Source organism: Rutilus rutilus (genome assembly GCF_951802725.1).
Source record: "Rutilus rutilus genome assembly, chromosome: 15".
NCBI lineage: Eukaryota > Metazoa > Chordata > Actinopteri > Cypriniformes > Leuciscidae > Rutilus > Rutilus rutilus.
Genome location: NC_140220.1, coordinates 34,001,784 through 34,019,857, shown reverse-complemented (window position 1 = coordinate 34,019,857; position 18,074 = coordinate 34,001,784).

Here is an 18,074-nt window from a genome sequence, read left to right as displayed (position 1 = left end):
ACCATTACACCACCACCACCAGCCTGCACAGTGGTAACAAGGCATGATGGATCCATGTTCTCATTCTGTTTACGCCAAATTCTGACTCTACCATCTGAATGTCTCAACAGAAATCGAGACTCATCAGACCAGGCAACATTTTTCCAGTCTTCAACTGTCCAATTTTGGTGAGCTCGTGCAAATTGTAGCCTCTTTTTCCTATTTGTAGTGGAGATGAGTGGTACCCGGTGGGGTCTTCTGCTGTTGTAGCCCATCCGCCTCAAGGTTGTGTGTGTTGTGGCTTCACAAATGCTTTGCTGCATACCTCGGTTGTAACGAGTGGTTATTTCAGTCAAAGTTGCTCTTCTATCAGCTTGAATCAGTCGGCCCATTCTCCTCTGACCTCTAGCATCAACAAGGCATTTTTGCCCACAGGACTGCCGCATACTGGATGTTTTTCCCTTTTCACACCATTCTTTGTAAACCCTAGAAATGGTTGTGCGTGAAAATCCCAGTAACTGAGCAGATTGTGAAATACTCAGACCGGCCCGTCTGGGACCAACAACCATGCCACGCTCAAAATTGCTTAAATCACCTTTCTTTCCCATTCTGACATTCAGTTTGGAGTTCAGGAGATTGTCTTGATCAGGACCACACCCCTAAATGCATTGAAGCAACTGCCATGTGATTGGTTGATTAGATAATTGCATTAATGAGAAATTGAACAGGTGTTCCTAATAATCCTTTAGGTGAGTGTATATATACAGTCCTGTGCAAAAAAGGTTTTAAGTCAGGTATTTCTATCTTTTGCTGTAGTGTGTCAGTAGGAAATATCAGTTTACATTTCAAAACATTCTTTTTGCCATTAATTGTAATAATCCAGTGAGATTTGTGTGTGCACATGGAGTCTGACAACATCCGGTATGATCTGATCTCACCATCATCGAGTCCGTCTGTGATTACATGAAGAAACTGAAGAAACTGAGACAGACTAAATCCAGAAGAACTGCGGGAACGTCTCCGAGACGCTTGAAGAAACCTTCCTGCAAAGCTACAGTACTGTGAAAAGTACTTGGCACTTATTAACATGCCTAAGACTTTTGCACAGTACTGTATATATATATATATATATATTTTTTTTTTTGGTTACTTGAGCATTTATGGGACAGTATTTTGTTGCTGATATGAAATATGTCATTTAAAAGTGAGTTTGGCTTGTGGTTTTTGAGATTGCGCTATTTCCCCATTCAATTAGATAGGAGCTGATCTTGCCCGAAATAGCTGTCTGGAGGCGTTGCAAATATGGATGCCGAGTTAACCAACTTTCCTTGAAAAGCGCATTTGCGTTTACACAGGCCAGCACTACTAAAATGTTCTTCAGAAAGCATTGTCTAAATTGACATTGATTCAGTGTAGAAATCTAGTTCTACACCGAATCCAAAGGGCTGCTGCTGCGGTCCTGTCTGAGCTCAGCTTTATTTGCAGGCTGTAAATTGGAATCTCACCCCCCAAGAGAGGCTTTGTCAAGGGAGAAAGATACATAACGCATGTTATGATTAGCAAATATATTGCAGCATAAACACCCGCAAAGTCATTATCTCTCCTTATCATGACTGTTAATTGTAACTGATGTTGTTTCCGCCACTGTTTGAGTTATTGCACAGATTAATTGCCTGTACCAAATGCACGTGATGGCGTGAGACGGCGTTGGCTGAACGTATTCATTGGTTTAAGTGGGAAACAATTAGCAATGGGTATATTTTAAACCCAAAGAACATTGCATCACCTGCAACCGTTTTATACTGCAAGCATTCATTACGGTGTTTCTAAGACATCTAGGTCTAGGACATTGCGTTAATTGTACGTAGCTATAAAAAAAAAATGTAATAATGCTCCACTCCTACAGCAGAGCGCATCCGAGAAACTGCCAAGACTGCAAAATACACACCTAAATCCTGTTTGAGGAGTTTAGTACAGTATTTGCAAACCTAATCCCGAATAGTCCCCGTTTCTCTGAACTTCTGAACTCTGCTCCACTGTGAATAAAACTCAGAGTTGCCCTGTGGACCTTATTACACATCAGCAAATAAAACCAGAGAAGGGGAACAGAAGCTGTGTGATTGTGTTTTTGCAAAGAGGTTTCTACACCATCATTCTCCACAGTGTGTGAGCGGGAGAGTGTGCTCTGTTGGAGATAATAATTACACCATAGCTTACAGGTAGACAGCACCTCATCATTAGGTGGCTGTCAACGTTCTAGACGGCGAGAGGCAGCGTTCATTAATTTGGCACACTTACGGCGCGCATAATGATAATAACAGCCTATGAGACGATGAGGCTGACATCCATGTTTTGCATAAATATGACATTGCTTGTGACTTACAGTCCCAACAGAGCTGATTGAATAATGGGCTGCAATTGAAAGCATTAGCTCACTGGAAACAACCACTATTTGTTTGTGAAGCTCATTAGGGTTAGCGAAGAGAATTATAACCACAACTGCCAGTTTTTTAACTTAGCCACATATTTCAGGAGGGGTTTTTTTTCTTGCAGTTAAAGACTACCTGCCATCAGTTCAGAAGTGTGATGTATCTGTTGAAGCAATCCAGAGAGGTAAGCTGCTTTTAATCCTTTTAACTGACTGTAAGGTGTAATATGGCTCAATCGATATTAGCGTGCTTGTGGAAGTGTTAGAAGATACAGAAGGCATTAAGGATTACTAATGTGTCCGCCTTTTTTGTAAGTTACACAAAATGTCTATGGCATGCTGCCGATAACCGCAGCAAACTATTTCAACTTCTCCCTCAGTTTGTGAAGAAACACGCTTAAAGGTGCAGTTAGCGATTTCTGAATAACGCTGTTGAAAGTGAATCGGACTGAATATCACTGGAAAAATAAGGGTTGTGATCAGGCAAGAGCTTTAGGACATGCATTAATATTAGAAAAGCTTTCCAGCACTGGAGAGACCAAGCGGCAACCTCCCTGTCTCTCTCTTGAAACCAACACGGAAGTGAATTCAACGGCAATTCATCGACTGGCCGCTTGAGGCTGGCTGCAGAAGTGAGTCAAATCTGTATCTCCCCCATGTTAAAATACCCAACTTTACAGCAGAAAAAAACACGTTTACAGCCTGGTGCAAAAAGTGGCTTTGGTCTATATAGCTTATTTTTCCCTTCATGACAACTGTGAGGGTGGTGAATTTTTTTATAACTCATCCGTTTAAATTATATTAAGCCTTAAAATTTCTGCATAATTAAGGGTGTCCACTTTTGAGTGACAGGTGGATTCCTGCTGCAGTGGTCATTAGTCATCATTAGCTGTTTGTCTGCTGTCTGTTAGCCGTCACGTTACCTCAGTTAATTGTCTGACTGTAAAAATAAATTCGGGAGTGACGTGCTGACAAGATGGCGACGGTCGGCCACGCCCACTTTAGGCTTCAAAAACGGTCTTCAGAAACCTACGGGTGACGTCACGGACACTACGTCCATATTTTTTTACAGTCTATGGGAGAGACCTAAGCGGGAAGGCCTGAAAACGGACGATGAGGTTGCATTGTTTCTGCTCCACACGCGAGTAACATTGGTTATGAGTGTCATGTCTGGAGCTGCTGTACTCTTGCTTGTATTTACTCATGTAGGCCTACTGTATGTTTATTTTTTGTTCTTTCTTGTCGGTCGTTCATCATCTTCACTTTATTTTTCGCAAAGCTATATTTTGCTTCGCTTCAGCTATGATAAAGAGATATCCACTCTTGCGTTGCATGTTCGTTCATTTTGGGGGTGGAGCAATGAAGAAAAGAAAATGGGTGTGTTTATGTTGATTTCAAGTATCAGGAGTGTTCAGCAATGATTCTAAGGCCTCGTTTACACTGCAGGTCTTGATGCCCAATTCTGATTTGTTACCGATCGTCCATTTACACCTTCTTTTAACTGTGACCCATATCCGATTTATGTGTTTACACTTGCCATACTGTCTGAAACATTGCGCATGCTTAAAGGGTTAAATCAGAGAATGTCTAATAAGGCGAGAAGTTTCACTCTCAGTAAACTTCCGGCTTCTGAACTGGTTGCAGTTCCACTCTGATTCCATAGGAGGGCGCTCACAGGACGAGTGCAGAATGAATGGAGGTCTATGGCGCTATACCAATCAAAATCCACTTTTCTCAGGATATAATTTTTTGTCTAGTAATTTGAATGTTGTATTCGAAAGGAGATGCAAAGAAATTACACATTGCTGGGTGTTAGATTTTTTAGAGTCACTTATTTGCTTAAAAAAATGTTTTAAAGTGTCAATGACGTCATACACATCGTACGACCAGAGATACTGCTTTACGGCAATCCTTCAGTCACTTTGGTGCTTTCGCGCTCTGCACTTTCTTTTCTCTCGAGGCATCGACAACACAGCTGACACAGGTAAATACACGTGCTAGAAGAGTTTTTGTTTTGTTTGTTTCTGGTCCCGCTTCGGATGCCACGATGCCATCAAGCGGTATCTCTGGTCGTAATCAGTCCTTCACTGACCAATCAGTGTTCATTAGCAGAATGCTAACGTGTTATCGGCAACAACAACTCAACCTGTAAGAAATCGAAAGGACATAAGTACTCCTATAAGAAAGACCTATAAACCATGTTGAACTTGCAAAACCTACAATCAAATCTGAGATTTCTCAACGGCAATCGGGTGAAAGAGACAAATTTAGCCGTCTAGCCCCATAGACTCCCATTCATTTTGCACTCATGGGCGATCGCCCCCAGTGGAACTCTGGTGGAACTACAACCAAATTTCGGTACAATAGGACTTAATAGGGAGTGGGCAGGCTCTCCGTAGACGGGCTCTGGTTAAATTCTCTTGCACAGATGGGCGGACGCGAAATATTCTTGATGCTAGCTCTGCGATATGCGAAGTTCGCCAAACATCACCATGATTTTGAGGCGAAGGAGGACGAAAAGTGCCATAATTGCACATATGATTCAGTTATTGTGTGTGAGAGAGATCTCAGGACTGGTGGGAACATATTGGCTTTAACGAGGAGTGGGTCCGAAATATGGGTCCAACAATATGTTGTGTCAACGTTTTTTCACATTCCTCTCCTACGATGACACAACGTTTCGTCGGGCCATCCGTCCCTTTGCAGACGCGCGTCTGGGTTTCTCTCGTCATTAAACCGCGGAGACGTTGCCTAATGCCTCAGAAAATCCGATCTGCCTGTTTACATGACAGTCGCATTGGCACATATCCGATTTATTTCCACGTATGAATGAGGCCTGAAACCGATCTCGAAATATCCGAATGCATGCCATGCGTTTTTTTCCTGTTTACACTGTCATAAAACACATATCTGTGTCACATATGAGCAAAAAATCGAAATTGGGTCACATTTCACGAGGCCTAAGAAAGCGTTTACTGCACATTTAAAGGTGCTGTATGTAACTTTTTTTATAAAATGAATCCTTTTTTTATTGCCCGTCTGTGAAGGGGTTGTAATCACACATTACAATGATCCACTTTTCGCGTTTTGCTATTACCTCTGAAGGCCAGTATTCCTATTTTTATGTGAAGTCTCCGGGTCGGATTTTCTGCGAAATCCACCGGATGTGACGTGCATGCGCGCTCCCGAGCCTCTCCGTTTTATATATAGTCTATTGCGACGGCACTGCAGGCGCTGCAGTCTGCAGCTAACGACATGGAGTCTGATAACACCAAAAAACGACCTGCCTCCAGCACAACACAGACTCCAACACAAACTCCAAAAAAAAAAAAAAAAAATTATCTGCTGAAGCTCGTCAGGCCAAACGTCAATCGGATCGACTCAGGACGAAAACACGGATCAACATTGGCAGAGCGTTTGAATTATGGAGAGATCTCCGCTTTGTTTTAGGTATAAAAACAGACCCTGAGTTGGCTTTCATCCTTTTGGACAGGTAAGCTAACAATACTTAAAAGCATGTAAAATATATTGTGATTTTGTGCTTTAGTTGGCTCAAGTTAGACATCATTAGTTCGCCAGCTAACGCCGACCATTTGCTAACGTTATCTGATGTGAAAGACTACAGTTGTAACTTTATTGCTTTTCACGAGCACGAGCGCTGTTGTTGCAATCTGAAACATCACCGCTAGAGGCCGCTGGATCCTACATACAGCACCTTTAAGGAATCATCACATTAGCAAACTTCGGATAATAAGGTTTATTATCTATTATTAATAGTGTAGCGATTTGGTTACTTCCAAACTAAGAAGCTTTATATTTATAAAAGCATCAAATTATGTTCAAAGTTCATTGAGATGACCCACAGAGTTTCACCATCCAAAGGTAATACTGTTGTGTATATACGACAACAGCTTGAGGCTGTCTAAACTGGACACGTCAAAGCGTAGTGTACTTTCCAACGCCATCCTTTGTCAATACCGCAAGAACAGTTTACTGTCAGTAGTGACTAGTTGCACCATATCCACTGTAGACAGGGTCACAGACTATCCACCTTATCATTGCGGAAGTAAGCTATTTCACGTGAATGTGCAAGATTTCTGATGCATTAGCCACTATAGGTAAATAACTAGAAGAATATGAAAGTACAGTAAACTGAAAACTATTTGCCAGAGTGATTGATTACAAAAACAATATTAAAAAAAAAAAAAACCAGTTTGCAATATCACCCACCATAACAGGCTGTCTTTGTACAGCTAAAATAACTGAAGTGGCTAACACTAGAAGCCTTGCACATTTAAATCGAAAATAAAGTGTAACTCTACCCACAGCAACTGTGTTTCTATCACAAAACAAAAACAAAAAAAATAATATAGAAGATAAACACTTTCACATGTCTGCTTTTAAAGTCTTACAATTTATAAACTGAGGGACGAAATAATTGTCTGTTCTAATCAACAGCACGTCACAGATTCTGTAGATAGTTTAAAGGAGCATTTCACCTACACTGTAAAAAATGTGCTGTAGTTATGCAGCTGTTTGCCAGTAACTTACTGTAGATTTAAATTTATGTTATTTACTGGCAACAGTTTGTTCAAAGTTAAATGAACATTAAACATTAACAAGTCTTTGTCTTTACAGAATAAAATGATAAAATAACAATCTAATGCAAAGCATTCTGGGAACCAGAAATCTTCATCAACCTTTTTCAGTTTTTTTTTCCTTCAGATTTTGGTTCCCAGAATGCTTTGCATGAGGCTGTTATTTTAGTTTTATTCTGTAAAGATAAAGACTTGTTAATGTTTAATGTTCATTTAATTTTGAACAAATTGTTGCCAGTAAATAACATCAATTTAAATCTACAGTAAGTTACTGGCAAGTAGCTGCCAGTAATACTGTAATTTCTACAGATTTTTCTAACAGTGTATGAGAACATTAAACTTTATTGAAAGTGGGTCATATATGTAGTCGAAATGTAACATAAATTTCGAATTTGGTGCCTTCTTGACCGAGGAAAGACAGAAAGTAACTAGATATTGCTTTTAGTTTCTGCAAGTGAAGTCCCATCCACTGATCTGTAATAGGTCTGTAGCGTGAGTGGGTCCCACCCCCTGGAAAAATGAGGAACGAGTGTTTGTAGTCTCAACCCCTCTGCAAAGATATGGGACTTCCTGCTTAGAATGACGCAAAATTATAAGTAGGAACTGCAACACTGAAATCCGCATTTCTCCCGTCTCGGGAAAATGAGGGAATAATGCACAACCGTTAAAAAATATGGGTTTCTAATGATACAAAGCTTAATGCAAATGGGTGAAGTGTTCCTTAAACTTGTTTTGAACCCGGAACAATCCTTTAACTTCGGATGCGTTCTACTTTTGATCTTTAAATGTGTCAGATTCTCTCTTTCATACTGAATTTTGAGGAGGCCACTTTTCAGGTACATTCTTCCACATTTTGTTATACTTGAAACGAGAATGTTCATGCAGGCTTAACCTGTGGAGTAGGCTATTGCACAGAGTGGGCTTTGACAGCAAGATTAGCTTCTCTTTAGAATTGCCTCTATCTCCATTCCATCTACTTTTACAACTGCTTTCTTAGTCAAATTATTCACTCAGAAGCCAGCGTCAGGGTTCGGATGGAGCACAAAATGGTTTAATTGTCATGTCAGAGGTGAGCCAGGGGAATAAATGGAGGTTTTCAGCTTGAGTCAGAGTCGGATGAGGAGAACTAGAGAGGAGCTAAGAATGCTACTAATAACGGGTCTGTAGTAAGGTTATCATTGTCTCTCAAACCATTGAACTCCTCTCTACAGGACCGCTGTGCATTTAACAAGGGAAACAAGGGTGAGAGAGGAAATAAACAAAGGTACATGGACTGAAAAAAAAAAAAAAGAGTTGTGACTGAATAGCATTAATTTGATAGCTTTGTTTTACTATTGACGAAAATGCCATTAATTTAATCAATATTTTGTCATGTGATAGCCAGGGCCTATTCATTTTTGTCCATTTAATCCGACTGAATCGTGTATAGGGTTCCAAGTATTCACAGCTGTGATAATTAGCCTATTCGTGGTGAAATATCCTATTGATAAAATTTTATGTAAGCCTACGTGGCTGCTTTTATATAATAGTTTTTAAAACAATATTTTTAAATTATACGCCCGTGCGCGTCTCCAAGCACAGTGTTGTTGAACGAATCATTTGAGCGAATGATTTAGTCTTAGTTGTTGCTAAATGAATCAACATTTCTGAAAGAGTCAGTGATTCAAAGACTCATAAAAACAATCTTTTGTCACTCCCTACCAGCGTAACGTAACCTGCAGAAAGGGTCTCTGAAAACAAATGCACTGGAACAGCTGGATAAAACTGAGAAGAAAATGTTTGTTAAACAACAGACCAAATCATTGAATGCATAGCCTACATTAAAAAAAAATTCATTGACATCATTAGGCTACTCTGACTGAAACAAGAACATTCCTCGAAAAGCTGGTGGATACTGGAAAATCGTGTTAGTTTACACAGATGCCCTCGTGTTCTCTGTGGGGGTAGCTACGTCTTTTTCTGCAAGGGTTTGTATAAATTCCTTTCTACACACAATTTGCTGTCAGACTGTTGACCCCCTCCAGAGACAAAGAAAGAGAATGAAAGGATGAGAGACGTTGTTGCACTAGAGTACAGGCGAAGAGAGATGAGAGAGACCAAGATAAGGGTGAGAGAGTGAGAAAGGGCTCATGGGATGAGAGGGAAACCACTTGACAAGACATGAAACAGTGGAGATTAGAGAGGCTGAGAGAGAGCACAGCAGGGGCCTGTACCATGATGCTAGTTGAACAAACTCAGGGTTGCAGGATTAGTTTCGAGTTGACAAAACCAAACCAATCCAACCAGGCTTTGTGCCATTATGCTGATCATCAACTTTCTCTGTCAACTCAGGCTTTGATTAGGAGTTTAGGTGGGACATTCGTAGCGAACAGCCAATCACATGCTGAGAAAGAGTGAAACTGCGATTCAGTTCTCGCGAGAGAAGCAGTGCGATTCACCTATTTAATAAAAGTATTAACATATTAAGAATTTAAACAAATTTACACAGCAAGAAGAAAATAGCTGTCTATGAAAGAGGACAACTAAAAGAAAAAGTCTTGCTATATCAGTGCAAGTAAAAGTTGTGAAGATAAAGGTATAGAGAGAATTGAACATTTAAGATTACATGTAGTCATTTTATAGCGTTATCTAATGATTCTAAAGCGTATTTATATTATTCATTTAAACTCTGCGTAAAAATAATTGATGAACTAAAATTGTACATGTGTGATCGACTAATGGGTATAATAATTACATAATATCTAAATCATACAAAATTATTATTCTAAATAGGCATTACTAAAGGCCTGACGATTTTGTCTTTAAAAATCATTTGCTGTGTAGTGATCTTTAATTTGAAGAAGAAACAGGTGGAGTGACTTTATAGTATCAGACATGTGTCACTTTGCTCACAGCTGGTCCAAGTTCAGCTTCAAGTTCAACCTTTTACCTTGAACATAACCTGACCCGGACCAGGTTAGCCGTGGAGCGTAAGTTACTATGGCGATGAACACTGCTAAAAGCCAAACCACTTTCATGGTGCCTAAAACCCAGGGTTGGAGCAAACTACACTGAAATATATCGGGCTAGCCACCTACACCGGCTTCATGGTTATAGGCCTCAGGTCTTCAGAAGCTAATATACAGATACACACATTTCACAGAAATGTACACAAGCACTTTAACGAGATTCAGAGATTAATTTATTTACAGAGATTATTCCCGTTTAGCAGAGATTCTAATAAGTTATGTAGCTGTATTGACAAAACTGCAACCTTGGCAGGAAAGTATGTTTCAAGAAATGCATCCTCTAGGCTTCAAGTGCTTAATCATTGTTTACCGTGATCGCAAATGTGGCATACAGAATATTTAAATATTTATCAATCAGTATGACTCACAGGAATTATGGTCCAGCAGATGGACTGTGATGGAAAATAATCAATTTATTTGAGTCAGGTGTAAAAATAAATCATACTCTCTTCCAGTTCTGTTTGTGCTATTGAGAGAGACCAAAAAAAAAAAAAAAAAAAACATTATTGTAACATCTTGTCTTGTCTTGTTTTGGTTTTGTTTCATGTCAGTCATGTTTCATGTCTTTGTCATGTGATTCCCTGTTAGTCATGTGATCCTGCCATGTGTTCCCTTGTCTGATGTATCATGTTGTCATTGGTTCATTGTTTCATTGTTCACAGGTGTCCCTTGTCTAGTCATTAGTCCTTGTGTATTTAAGCCCTCATGTTTGCCATGTGTCCTGGTCAGTATTGTTTCCTGTAACTTCTGCTGGTAAGCGTCATGTCCACGGTTATGTTTTGAGGCCATGCCATGCCTTTGTTTTATGTTTGATCACGTCATGCCTGCCGAGCCAGAGACTGTTCACGTCATGCCTGCTGAGCCTGTGTTTTCGGACAAGATGGCCATCACGCCTGAGTCAGCACCGGAAGATACAGCACTCATAGTTGCCACGGCTATTTTTAGTGTGTGGGCAGCACACACATCGGCTCCAGCCTGTGAGCCCTCGGCCAAGATGGCCGCCGCCACGCCAGAGTCTTGTCCTGAGATGGTCTCCGCCACGCCAGAGCCTCTCCACGTCATGGCCGCCGCCACACAAGAGTCTTGTCCTGAGATGGCCGCCGCCACGCCAGAGCCTCTCCACGTCATGGCCGCCGCCACACAAGAGTCTTGTCCTGAGATGGCCGCCACCACGCCAGAGCCTCTCCACGTCATGTCCGCCGCCACACAAGAGTCTTGTCCTGAGATGGTCTCCGCCACGCCAGAGCCTCTCCACGTCATGGCCGCCGCCACACAAGAGTCTTGTCCTGAGATGGCCGCCGCCACGCCAGAGCCTCTCCACGTCATGGCCGCCGCCACACAAGAGTCTTGTCCTGAGATGGCCGCCACCACGCCAGAGCCTCTCCACGTCATGTCCGCCGCCACACAAGAGTCTTGTCCTGAGATGGTCGTCGCCACGCCAGGGCCTCTCCACGTCATGTCCACCGCCACACAAGAGTCTTGTCCTGAGATGGTCGCCGCCACGCCAGAGCCTCTCCACGTCATGGCCGCCGCCACACAAGAGTCTTGTCCTGAGATGGTCGCCGCCACGCCAGAGCCTCTCCACGTCATGGCCGCTGCCACACAAGAGTCTTGTCCTGAGATGGTCGCCGCCACGCCAGAGCCTCTCCACGTCATGTCCGCCGCCACACAAGAGTCTTGTCCTGAGATGGTCGCCGCCACGCCAGGGCCTCTCCACGTCATGTCCGCCGCCACACAAGAGTCTTGTCCTGAGATGGCCGCCGCCACGCCAGAGCCTCTCCACGTCATGTCCGCCGCCACACAAGAGTCTTGTCCTGAGATGGTCGCCGCCACGCCAGAGCCTCTCCACGTCATGGCCGCTGCCACACAAGAGTCTTGTCCTGAGATGGTCGCCGCCACGCCAGAGCCTCTCCACGTCATGGCCGCTGCCACACAAGAGTCTTGTCCTGAGATGGTTGCCGCCACGTCAGAGCCTCTCCACGTCATGTCCGCCACCACACAAGAGTCTTGTCCTGAGATGGCCGCCGCCACGCCAGAGCCTCTCCACGTCATGGCCGCCGCCACACAAGAGTTTCGTCCCAAGATGGCCGCTACCACGCCAGAGCCTCTCCATGTCATGGCCGCCGCCACACAAGAGTCTCGTCCCAAGATGGCCGTCGCCACGTCAGAGCCTCCACCCAAGAAAATTGGGTACCAGGACACTTCCAGGTCCGCCCACGGCCCATGCCCGTCATGCCACGGTTCTAGCCCGGTTCCCCTTCCCTCCTCCATCCTCCCTCCTAAAAATGACACTTTATCATGTTTTGTTTTGTTTCATGTTGGGTGTCTGGAGCCACCCATAGAGGGGGGGATATGTAACGTCTTGTTTTGGTTTTGTTTCATGTCAGTCATGTTACATGTCTTTGTCATGTGATTCCCTGTTAGTCATGTGATCCTGCCATGTGTTCCCTTGTCTGATGTGTTATGTTGTAATTGGTTCATTGTTTCATTGTTCACAGTTGTCCCTTATCTAGTCATTAGTCCTTGTGTATTTAAGCCCTCATGTTTGCCATGTGTCCTGGTCAAGTATTGCTTCCTGTAACCTCTGCTGGTAAGCGTCATGTCCACGGTTATGTTTGAGTTCATGCCATGCCTTTGTCTTATGTTTGATCACGTTTTGTAAATATACTGCACTTGGCTTCTCTACAAACTTGCCTTCTGTGGACCATTATTATAATTATGTGCTTTGTGTCCATTCTGACTCTGCTGCAGATTCAAGTGCAGGGTGGAAAAAGTGTGAACCCTTGCATTTAATGACTTTGGCAGCACAAGTGTTTCTTGTCATTGCAGATCATATCTACACAATAGTCAGGAGGAATTCTGCACTATTCCTCTGATCACTTCAGCATCGTTCTTGAGTTGTCTGCAGTGGATCACTTTCTTGAGGTCATGCTAAAGCATCAATCTGGTTGGGGTCAGAACAGATTTTCTTCTGTTAAAGCAGTTCTGTTGTTGATTTACTTCTGTTCTGTGGGTCATTATGCCAACCAACAATGCTTGCCTTCAGTTCTCCGACCTGTCATGATTAAGTACTTGGGAATTAACTGTTTTTCACCAATGACTGCAAGCTGCCCAGACCCTGGACACTTGGACACTGGACACTGGAGGTTTAGATGTTGGTATGCTCTGTGTTTTTCTCTTCACATTTAGTTTTTTTTTACTCCCAAACACCTCAACTTTACACTTTTCTGTCCATGCATAGAATATTTTGCCAGTAGCAATGTGGAACAGATGATCCTTTGCAAAATTCAGACGTGCAGTATTTTTTTCTTCTGTCTGTGTGTGTCATTCATTGTATCATTCAGTCTATCTGTATTTGTATTAGCCTACGTGTAGTGAAAAGCTGAGCTAAAATGTGCTTTAAGTTGTATACAGAGATGGGCTATATGGGGATGTATAGAATATATGGGTCTTATTCACAGCAGTGGCCCAAGAGGGCCTGTTATGTCAGTAAGCTTGTGACCTGTTCTCAGCCCAGCGCTGCATGTGTATTTCTTCATGAGAGAGACTTTTTTCCTCATAGTACTCTCCTAGCTGTCCAGGTACTCACAGCCACAACTGAATCTCTGATCAGTTGCCATGGCTACACTATTTTTTTCCCTGCAAATACTGGTTTGAGAGATGTGAAGTGATTCCCAGTGCTGCCATTAGAGTGACCAGTTGGACTTGTGGTATATAAATGCATGAGTGTATGCATTATGGTGTGTCTATGGCAGGCAACACATGTGTCGTTATGTTACCTTGTTATTGCAGCTCGACTATCTCTCCGATGACCCAGAGACTGTGAGGAACACTGAGGTATCCAAATCCACTTGTCAATTTAAAGAAGCGTCTGCTATCACATGAGCTGCACCATATGCCCTTTAATGGTACAAGATATAAATTAGACTAACACCATGTGACCAATAGAAAAAAAGCACAAAGAAATAGATGATTTGTAAGAGAAAATGAGAAGAGATATGCCATACACCGGATCCAGATTTAGCACCTCTCACAACTTCAAACAAGCGCTTCTCAAAAATTTGTTCCTGGAAAATGTAGGATGCCTTATTCATTTTTCTATTATTGTTAAAGGGATAGTTCACCCAAAAATGAAACTTCGGTCATATTTTACTCGCCCTACTCGCCAAACCTGTATGAGTTTCTTATCTTCTGTTGAACACATTTTTTGAAGAATGTCGGTAAGCAATGGAAGTCAGTGACCAGAAACTGTTTAGCAACCCATATTCCTCAAAATATCTTCCTTTGTGTTCAACAGAGGAAAGAAATTCATACAGCTTTGGAACAACATCAGGGTGAGTAAATTAACTATCCATTTAATGTTGTTAATATTATCATTTGTAAGCTGTTGTTACATTTTTACATTTAATTATGATTGTTATCATAGCAGAATTCATCTAGCTCAAACATGTAGAGCAAGTTGAAGAAACAGTGGATCGTAATCAGGATTGGTCGATTCCCAGGAAATGCATGAACTGATAAAATGTATACCTTAAAAGCTATGCAAATCACTGTGTATTAAAGCATCTGCCAAACAGCACATGTGTAAATGCATTTATATAATAAAAGTACAAAAACATAATCTTAGCTGAAAGCACATACAATATATATTTAGGCAGTTCAGAGTGATTTGGGTTCCTGTATGTCTGTAAGCTAAGTTTTGAAATGAGACATGAGTGTGGAAGGGTAATTAAAGTATCTGTGAGAGAGAGAGAGGAAGAGACATGAAAGAGTGTGATGGGGATCTCTGAATGTGTAAGTGAGTGACCCTGGGGTGAGCTCGTTCAGTAACAGCGCTTTCTGCCGTACCGTCACTCCCAGGGATTTGTGGGTAGATGAATATAGCGCCAGAAAATGGTAATAGGTGGTAGACTGGAAGGAATGAGATTCACTTGTTTATAGCATCACAACTGAGCACATTTACATTTTGCATTTATATTTATTAATTTTCCCGGATGCTTTTATCCAAGGGACAATACAAACACAGGCGATTAATCAAAAGTTTAATCGAAAGCGAAAGTGTAATCACGTCTTCTGTCATCGTCTGATGTGGCTGTGCTAATGAAACCGCTACGGCGCATTATCAAGTGTGCTGAAAAAGTAATTGGCTGCAAGCTTCTGTCCCTCGCTGAGATGATCTCGTCTAAGGCAGTGAACCAGGATACAAAGACTATTGAATACCCCTTCCACCCTGAACATGACCAACATACACTTTGCATACTCGATATTGCTCTTCTATATCCTACGTTGTGATGTGTATTGTAATGGTGTCTGTGGTTGCAGAGTGTGAAGCAGGTGCAGTATTGGTGAATAAAATGGATTCTGATCAAGAGTTACGAACAGTTTAACAATGGCGCGAAATGCAGTATGTAACGTGCTTAACAATATGGCACCATTAAATGAGTTGAGAAAGAAAGAACAAGAACAAAAGAGTTTTCCAAGACAAATCAGGCAAGAACTGAAGTAATTACTGTATTACTGTAAGTGTGTATGAGATGGACCGAGAAAGAGTGTTTGTGTAGTTCAGAGTTTAGATGTGGTAGAAAATGTGTAGAATAATTGCTGTAATCGGGGTGTGTGGATTGGTGAGAGTCTGAGTGTTTGTGTTCTTACACTAATTAACTGCTAAACCCATGAATCCTAAAAAAAAGTTAGAAGCTGATTTCACACTCCAGTCAACCATCTCTCTCTCCCCCTCTCTCTCTCTCTCTCTCTCTCTCTCTCTCTCTCTCTCTCTCTCTCTCTCTCGAGTCTCTCCCTCTCTCTCTCTCTCTCTCTCTCTCTCTCTCTCTCCCCCTCTCTCTCTCTCTCTCTCTCTCCCTCTCTCTCTCTCTCCATATATATATATATATATATCCTGAGGCTCTGCACCTGTCCGTTTATATCAAAACAGCTCTTTAAAAACAAGCCAGGTGTTTTAGATGCACAACCATGCATTTTCAGCCTTGTGCCTGCAGTCATACTGATATTTAGTACTACAGCACACTTGCCTGTGTGATATTGCTTAATTATCTGAAGTATTTCTAGACTGCCTTTACTACAATAACATTATTTTTCTTTTCTTTTTTAAATCTCAACTACATGCTGTTGTCCTAAGAGAACAAACAGATTTTCATTACTTTTCAAACACAGAATTGCAGTACAATTAATTATGAAGGTGTTTTTTTTTTTTTTGTCAAATTTCTGTTTTGTTAAACTGACATCAGAAAAACAGTTTTCAAAAATATGATGAAGCCACCACAGACGTATTTCTATTTTCCATTATTAAATGTCTACCTTTTTAGTATTTACCTAACATTCCATTAAAAAGTAACTGTTTTTCTTCATAGATTTCTGTATGCTCAGTTTCTTAATATCAACCTTTTTTGTATGTATTTAACATTTAATTAAAATGTAAACAATCTAGGGCCCAATTATATTAGTATCTGTCATGCAGCAGTCAGTTTTTGACAGCAAAGACTTTAATTAATTTCTTTTTTCAGCTAATTTGCAGTACCTGCAAAATCATTTTGTAATCTTTTTTGAGAGTTCCATTTTATGGAAGTCAAGAAAATGCAATTAAAGTTTAAACAAACTTGTATGCCATTACACTGTAAAGCTGACCCTAATGTAATGTTTGCTTTTCTTATCAGCTTTCAAATCCACGTCGAACCCAAGATATTGCACTCCCCTCTTGCATTGAAAGCTTTCATAAACAAACACAAATTAGAGCGTTCAATCTCCATTCATGCGTTTTTATTGTCATTCAGAAGTTATTCTGAGATTCGCGCTGACTCAGAGTGGCCTCGCAAATTGAATTAATTAAATTCTTATCAGGCAGAGAGCAGCCACTTCTCACTCGATGAGGTAAAAGCACTTGGCTTCTAACAGATACGCGCTGGCGAACACTTTTTCTGTGTTTGTTTGCGAGAAACGTCCTTTTTTCGCGTGTTTGCTTTCATTAATGTTACGTGAGACAATATTTATCTCGGAATTAGGCGTGCCTTGGCTGCGGGGATTTTGCTGGTATGGAAACTGACAGACTAAATATAAAAGCTCCGATCCAGATTTAATGCAGAGTGCCTGTGTTCTAGGTCAAATTAGCTTTTTAATAAATTGCACCAGGAAAAATCTCTGAGTAGATAATTATCCACATCTGAAATGTAAAGCAGCGAAGGAAAAAAAAAAAGCCCCTCGATTGAGTTGAATGAGACCTCGAATGCTCTACAAATTGAGCAGTGCCGTATAAACGTTATCTTGCCTTATACTTCTGAGGGCATGTAAACACTGGGGCTGCGTGATTCTCTGCTCTCGCAGAAAGCCATTGTTCGGGCCGTGGACGCTGGCTGTGAGTTGACCTTCTGGTAAAGACCTGTTGAGGATTGTGGAAATCATGCCTGGAAGCATCTAATCAAAGCATGCATTACACACATAATGGCAGAAAGGCGCCAAGAGACCTGTGACATTTCTGTCTAATTACACATTAAGTCATTTTTAAGTGATGATGAGCAAATCACCGCCATTATATTACCGTAAAGAATGGTGACAAAGCCATGACATTTTCCAGCTATATTGATTTGGCATCATGCCTTTTTAGCATGCATGGACCCTGCGCCTCATTCTGTAAGGTGGCAATAATTAGATGTGGCGATTCAGTTTAGCTAATGCAATTGCATGTTTACTTTTAATTAGTGACTCCAGTCGAGTAATTGTTGAAAAAGAAGCATCCAGCTGTCCTCGTATGCTTTGGAGTACGCTTATACATTGGATTCTCGAACTTCTGCCAGAGATCTGCCGCTGAAAACACTTACTGAGCTAATGAAGTGAAATTAGCCCAGGGGTTAAACTGGATTGTGGTGACTCTGACTTCACCCCTAGTGTAAAGTAGCTGTTTCGGCAAGCTGCTCGTATACAAGATGGCAAAACAGTCCCTACAAACCTCCTCGAACAAGTGCTGTGAGAGACTTAATCTCGGTAGCTTAACATTCAGTCACATCCTGGCAAGAAACTGCTCAGATGTCCACACCAGTGGAAAGAGACAAG